The sequence below is a fragment of the Amblyomma americanum genome, chromosome 6, assembly GCF_052857255.1.
Source record: "Amblyomma americanum isolate KBUSLIRL-KWMA chromosome 6, ASM5285725v1, whole genome shotgun sequence".
Lineage (NCBI taxonomy): Eukaryota > Metazoa > Arthropoda > Arachnida > Ixodida > Ixodidae > Amblyomma > Amblyomma americanum.
In genome coordinates, this window is record NC_135502.1 from 28,337,861 (window position 1) to 28,345,933 (window position 8,073).

Below are 8,073 nucleotides of genomic sequence, written 5' to 3' on the forward strand. Positions count from 1 at the left end.
CAACCACTTCAACGGAAGAGTGTCATCCGGCGCACTACCTTCGGCGGGAGCCACCCGCCGGGTTGTTACCGTGGCAACCACCCTCATGTTGCGCATTCCTCTGTCCGCATCATAACCTCCTCCCTCCACGGCGACAGACTCCCTCTGGGTTCTTCCCGCGGAAGACACCCTTCGGCCTCTCCCTCCTCTCTCGTTACAAGTGGAGAGGAAGATTTCCCTCTCTCCACTTTGGCACCTGCCAACCGTGGCAGGTGATTATCGGAGACTTCTGAGAACACTGCCCAGGTCATTTTTTTTTAATAATAATAATTGGTTTTTTGGGGAAAGGAAATGGCGCAGTATCTGTCTCATATATCGTTGGACACCTGAACCGCGCCGTTAGGGAAGGGATAAGGGAGGGAGTGAAAGAAGAAATGAAGAAGGAGGTGCCTGTCACGGATCTCTCCGGAGAACATTTTTTTCCCCGAAATGCTGGCTTTAATACTACACATTAAAATGAGAGCGTGAATCTTTAAGGACGTCGTTGTTTCACAGTAAATGTCCGTGAAAGCTCAGAAGTCTGTGTAATCTACTCACATCAAAGATGACAGGCATATTTCATACACCGGGGCCGCCGCTCCATGCGAACAGTCCATCTAAGGTGTAGGGAGCTACGAGTTCATGGTGGAGAGCTGCTTAGAAAACAGCCATTCGGGCACGGAGAGCGCACCGAGTGAACCTTGTGCGATTGTAAGGTTTCCAACTTTCACCTTGGCGCAAAACTCGGCAGCAGCATTGAGCTTGGCTTGCAAGGAAGAAAAAAAAATAAAAGCACCTGCTTTCCGCAATGACAGCGAATGAATCATTACGGAATGAAAATGCAAACACAAACTTGATGCTGATCTAAAACAGGCAAACAAATACAGAAACATGAAGTACAACGAAATATAAACCGATATATGATGGTATTGTAAAGAAGGCTACTACAAAGAGGTAAGATCTTAATCTTAACAAGATCTTAATTGACACGTCTTGCGGAAGGCCGTTTCAGTCAACTGATGTGCGCGGGATGAATCAGTAAAACAAAGAGTTGCTCGTGTGTACAGTAAGCGACAACACTAACAAACTGATTTCCTTGTGAAGTGCTCGTGTCTACATGGCTTTTCAGTCGGCTGCTGACCTTCGGCGAAAGACGCGGGTTCAATCCCGGCTTTAGGAGGTTCTAATTTCAATGAAGGCGAAGTACTATAGCTGTCCGTCTGCTGCGCAATGTCAGTGTATACGTTAAAGAACCCTAATATGGTCGAAATTTCTGGAGCCCTTCACTACAGCGTCCCTCATAGCCTGAGTCGCTCTTGGGACGTTACACCCCTATAAATCAAGCGAAACCACTCTTATCGCCTCTATATACTTCCCCGCAAGAGTTGCCTCTGTAGAGCCTTTAGGAGCTGCTGCGAAGTTCCTTGTTTTCAGGGCAATGCGCCGCTCGAGCGCTCCACACAAGTATGGCGCTAACTGTAAAGTTCTTCGGTTTGAAAGCAGTGAATGAAGTGAAAACATCGTTCCCGGATCATCGTCCGTTTGACGAAGTGAATTATACCCAGCCGCAGCAGGCCGAACTCAACACGGGTCGTCGCTTGCGGTTTGAATGGAAAGCCAGACATGTCAGCGAACCCGACTGTGATGGAATAGGTCGGGACCCTCAACTGGTCTATTATCCCTGGCGGCTTCACCTCACTACTAAGTCATCCCTGCACGGAATCCAATTTTTCGGCTTAATGGCGAGTCGAGCCGTGCTTTATGCTTCCGCTAAGCAGCTTCAAAAGAAGGAATCCCTGATGCACAAAACACCGCGCTAAAGGTCGTTTAAACCCAAAGGTCATTTAATGTCAAGAGTACGCCTTTCAGTGATCATATAAACTTTCACGTTATCTGAGTAGCGCTGAAGAAACAAAAGAGGGGGTTAACTTAACCGGGACCTTCTCGGCAGTAAAGATGCCTCGGTGCAAGGTCCATAACATAAATTATGGCTGCTTTGGGGATACGAGCCGCACCCCAGCTGGTGATCGATCTCATTTCGGCGAGGCGGCGCGCGTGTCACGTGCCGTTTAGGGCTCATTTCCGAGCGGAGCGATATTGCGCGTAACGCTCCCAGCTTATTCCTCGCACCCCGTGGCATTTCTTGGCGTTCACCGTCGACCAACATTTCACGTCACTGCAAAAAAGAGGAAAAAAAAAAAACAGGCAATAAAGCGAAGGAAAGTACGAAGGTTAATCAGCGCTATTTATAGTTTGCCGCCCGCAATAAAGGGGGGGGATATTTGCTTGAAAGAATAAAAACCGAAAGAAAAAATTAAGTGAGCGCGAACAAGACCTGGGACCGCCTGAGCGGGGCAAATTTCCGAGGTTAGCATTTAGCCCGGGTTAAAAAAGGACGCCTGGTCGCTAGGAAGAAGGCGCACGGGGTTGTTTTGTTCTTTGTGCTGGCGCTCATCATAGAAATACGTATCGCCAACAAGCGCGCTCACAAAGGTCCCTAACCGCCCCTCGCTTCCCTGTTGGTTCCAGGGAAAATGGCTGCACCAGTGAAACCCAGAATCACTCGCTCGCTCGGATTAGTGGTTGTTGAGGGAAGGAAATGGCGCAGTAACTGTCTCACTTCTCGGTGGACACCTCAACCACACCGGAAGGGATGGGAGGAAGACGAGAGTGAAAAAAGAAACAGAGAAAGACGTGCAATAGTTGAGGACTCAGGAATGATTTCGACCACTTGGCGGTCTTTAACGTGCTCTTCATAAAGCGATAACGTGTTCTTCGAGTTCATCACCTGAGCCACTCTGATCCTATTTGTTTTTCTTTTTTTAGCTGACCGTTTGCAGTAGCCAGCTCGATGCTGGGGAACCTTTCCGACCATATTTTCCAGTTACGAAAGAACAATAACGCGCAGTAAGGATTTACCGCATATCTAACAATGTTGCTCGCTCGCGGCAGCGCTGCAGCTGAAACGAAGGCGTCCTTGCGACTTCCCAGCGGCGAGGGATTTCTCCTTTGTCCCTCACGCGAGCCATCGCTTGATTGGATTAGAAAAGAGCAAAGAAGGGGGGGGGGGGGGGGGCAGCTGCAAGTAACAAAAATCGCCGAACGCAAAGGTCAGCGGCGGCGGCCGTAGCACTGTCTGGCACCGCCTCGCTTTGATTGACGTCACACGCGTAAAAGGACGCGCGCAGTGTTTTGCTCGCGGGCTCCCTCGGGCGTGCGGCTAGCTTGTTATTGTGGCCGTGAGGCGTCCCAGAAAGGCGACGAGTCCTGCGGACGCAGCGACGACGCCTGTTTCTGACGTGCCCGCTGTTACGCGTGACACGCACCCGTCTCACAGCCGCCGCGCATTGTCGTATTCAGCGAAGGAGCAAAGCGAGTGCTCGCCATCTATACGTGACCGGCGGCGCGTAGCCATAGTAGGCGAGTGCAGCACGTTTCACGGTGTCTCGGTTTTTGCAATGAAACGATGAAGTATTCTTTTCTTCGCAATCCTCGCGGCATTCCCTATTGATCAATGGAGTAAATTGCTGGGCTAGTTGGTTCATATTGCGCAATGGTGGAACCAGCGAAACAGACGCAGGACCTCGCCAATGCCTAACACGTCACTCTGTAACTTCACAGTGGTCGATCAACCATTGGTGCACTTAAGAAAATCCAGTCAAGCGCCGTGAACGTATACTCCTGAGTCCAGACAGCTCCAGCTCCAGATTAGTTCACCTTCACCCGTGTTCTACATTGCGTCCCTTTCGGGAGACCTGATTGGCCGAAAGGGACGCAAGTTGAACACGGGCCCCGGTTATTCCTGCCTTACACTATGACAGGGCACCCACAGTAGCAGAAACTGCTGCAATTGCCCTCGCCATCCAGCACGGCGATGCCACGGGAAATGAGCTAAAAATTATTACCGAATCTCAGTCGGCGTGTCGCCTCTTCCTCTCTGGCAGACTTCCACACTCCGTCGCTCCCATTCGGACTACCCCACAAGTTCAAAATTCCACATGCAAGCACCAAATCACTTGGACTCCTGGGCACGAGGGGCTCGAGGGAAACGAGGCCGCGGACAGTCTAGTTCGAGGATATACTAACCGAGCGACTAACCTCCCCGACCTCTCCCCTCTCCCCTCTACGTACGGCGAGCGCCTCCTCCTTCTCCGAACACAAAGACAAGTCTATCCCCCACCACACCGTAAGCTAACGGCGGCAGAGGCGACAACTACAGACGAACACCTTTCCTAACCCACACAAGTACCACATCATCTTCCCCGACAGATATGACAGCAACTGCCCCTGGTGTGGCGGAATTCCAACAGCATATCATGTAACATGGGGCTGCTCCGGTCCCAAGCCCCCCGAACTAGGCAAACATCACTCCGAGGAACAGTGGGAGTCTGCCCTGCTCAGCTCTGACTTGACGACGCAGCGAAAGCTGATATCCCAAGCAAGAGCAACTGCGGTGGACATTGGGGTCCTGAAATAAGGACTCCACCCAAAATCTGTATTTTCGCCTCTCTATCCTACCTTTTTGGAATAAATGTTTTCTACTACTACTACTTAGAGACTACTTACTACTACTTAGAGGGTAGTCCCCTATTTCATAATGTCATAATATTGTTGCAGGCGTTACCAGTGGTGCACAGTGCGGCTGCAAAACTGCGGCAGACGTGGAAATAATTTGCTGGCGGCTTTGACGCGCAGCACTCGGTGAATAGACTCACTGCTTTGTTCTCTACGACACGCGCAGACTGCACCATTAGTTTCTACAATGCATGCCTTTGTTTCCAGGGAGCTGCAATTCTTCGTAGCTGCCTAGTTCTGCAAACTTTCTCGCTCGACCGAACCATTTGCTGCAAACGCATAGCGTGTCAGAGTACTACTCTGGCCAGCGTTTGCCAGCGTAATGACCTAAGCGTTCATTGTGCAAGCACTTTGTCTTTTGACGTTGGTCTCACAGCTTTCCTGCGCAAGTTTTCGTGCCTATGTGCCGTCCATAGCCATCCGCCGGCCGCCTCCACACTCATTGCCTCCACGCTCGGTGTTCCGTTGCCATAAGCGTGTGCACAATACCGAACCGGCCGCACGCGTTAGAAGAATGCTTTTTCAGAAAAGCGAACAATACCTCTCGTCTAAGGTAACGATCACATATGCCTGCATGTAAAAGCAAAACAGACACCCACAAGGTAATCAGTTAACTTTTGACATACTCAACCGGCTCTGTTAAGCATAATACTAAAGATCTGTTGAACATAAACTTCTGTGTGAACGTTACTAAAGATATGCAGAAAACAAATAGTGAGCGTGCTATCTCTTTAAAGTCATTGATTTTCCATTTTGATATAATACAGAGTGCAGGATTTTGTGCCGTTCGGCTGAAAAAGTGCTATAACTGTCACTCGTATGGGTGCCGGGATAGTTTAGAAACGTACTTACAGCAGCTTTTTTACTTACAACTGGTTTTATTGAGGCGATTTCCACTTCTTAAATACAGTCGCAACCAATCTCAAAGGAAAAACACAGATGCACAAAATACAGATACCCAAAATGGCGAGAATGGCAATTCCTGAGCACAGGGTTACAGTGGCGCAAGACCAGCTGCGTACGCTTTTCTATTGTCATCAAGAAAACGCAGTTCTTCGAACCCGGGAACTCCGACTACTGATCCGGAGTTCCCGGGTTCGAACCCGACCGCGGCGGCTGCGTTTTTATGGAGGAAAAACGCTAAGGCGCCCGTGTGCTGTGCGATGTCAGTGCACGTTAAAGATCCCCAGGCGGTCGAAATTATCCCGGAGCCCTCCACTACGGCACCTATTTCTTCCTTTCTTCTTTCACTCCCTCCTTTATCCCTTCCCTTACGGCGCGGTTCAGGTGTCCAAAGATATATGAGACAGATACTGCGCCATTTCCTTTTCCCAAAAACCAATTATTATTATTATTATTATTATTATTATTATCATCATCATTATTATTATTATTATTATTATTATTATTATTATTATTATTATTATTATTATTATTATTATTATTATTATTATTATTATTATTATTATTATTATTATTATTATTATTATTATTCGAACCCGACCGCTGCGGCTGCTTTTCGATGGGGGGCAAAACGCCAAGGCGCCCGTGTGCTGTGCGATGTCAGTGCACGTTAAAGATCCCCAGGTGGTCGAAATTATTCCGGAGCCCTCCACTATGGCACCTATTTCTTCCTTTCTTCTTTCACTCCCTCCTTTATCCCTTACCTTATTCCGGAGCCCTCCACTACGGCACCTCTCTATTCCTTTCTTCTTTCACTCCCTCCTTTATCCCTTCTCTTACGACGCGGTTCGGGTGTCCGCCGATATATGAGACAGATACTGCGCCATTCCACCCCCCCCCCCAAAAAAAAACATTACGGCGTGGTTCAGGTGTCCAACGATATATGAGACAGATACTGCGCCATTTCCTTTCCCCCAAAACCAATTATTATTTTCCAGACAGAGCTATTGAGGCAACACTTACTCATTCATCGCTGAATGCGTAAGTATTGTCTCAGCGCCGTCTGTGCAGCGCCGTGTCTGTGCACTTGTCTCGTCCTTTGTCCCTTGCGCTGCTGGAAAACAACGTCTTACCAAATACTTTGCGGAAAAATTCTCATGTCTGCAGCGTTATGTAAACAGCCGCATAAAGAAAAGGCTAATTCCTGTAAACTTTTCTTTCGCGCAAAAACATTCGTAGTGCATCGTGCGAGAATACCGTGCACAGTACCGAACCGGCCGCACGCGTAGAATTTCTCACAGCCGGATTTCTTACAGCCGAATTCCGTACGTTTTATGTACTTCCATTCTGTCTAGTCTGCGGAACGGACACAAGTTATTCTCGATAATGGCTATACGTCGTCAACTAAAGTATACAAATTAATCACTATTTAATATTTCAGTTGTTCTCGTGGCCATCTGTTTCCCTCAAGAAAATGAGATATTAAGAGTAACCACCCGACGGCTCCGTCCCGTCAGCCCTGGCGTGAACAAGTGCGCGTCGCATTGCGTAATAGTATCTCAGGTGCCGCTCTGGTCGTATTGGAGTGATCACTTCGGCTCAGAAAGTGCCGGCCGATTCCGTTAGCTAGACCAGCAAGTCCTGAACCAAGCAGGAGCGACCTGAGACATATGTTTCGCTAAAAAAGCGGAAGACCGCCTAAATCACCTGTACTACCTCGATGGAAAGAAACGCGAACAACCCGGCGCCAACACGCCCCGCTGTTGGAATTTATTTTCGTAGCACTTTTACCTGGGCGGTACGAAAAAGACGTTAGAGTCGTCCTAGAATGTATCATGGAGGAGTCTAGGGTCTTTTTGCTTTCACCGAAGTAAAACCGCGGCAAGTACCACATCATCTTCCCCGACAGATATGACAGCAACTGCCCCTGGTGTGGCGGAATTCCAACAACGTATCATGTAACATGGGGCTGCTCCGGTCCCAAGCCCCCCGAACTAGACAAACATCACTCCGAGGAACAGTGGGAGTCTGCCCTGCCCAGCTCTGACTTGGCGACGCAGCAAAAGCTGATATCTCAAGCAAGAGCAACTGCGGTGGACATTGAGGTCCTGAAATAAGGACTCCACCCAAAATCTGTATTTTCGCCTCTCTATCCTACCTTTTTGGAATAAATGTTTTCTACTACTACTACTACTACCGCATACTCCGGCCATGCGCCCAATCTGAGATCCTCCGACAATGCCCCACGGTCGAAACGCGCCAGGGAGGCGTCTAATAACACCATTCGGCATGCGTAAAAGCGGAAAACCGCGAATTTGGCCAGCTGAATCGGATACCTGAAGCGAAGCGCTCATTGCACGAGGGATTGTCCTTCGTATCCGCCCGAAGGGGCCCTAAAAAGGCCATCGTTGACGCTGCAGTTTCCGTTGTCGAAACTGTTTCTCTCACGTTTGCATCGCTAGTGGCCTGGGCTGTACACAAGTGGGGAGCCGGCCAAGAGAAACGCGAGCAACGCACGCAAACATTGTCCAGCCATGCACCCATCTGCCGCAAACTTTTCTTTATTTTCTCTTCGAA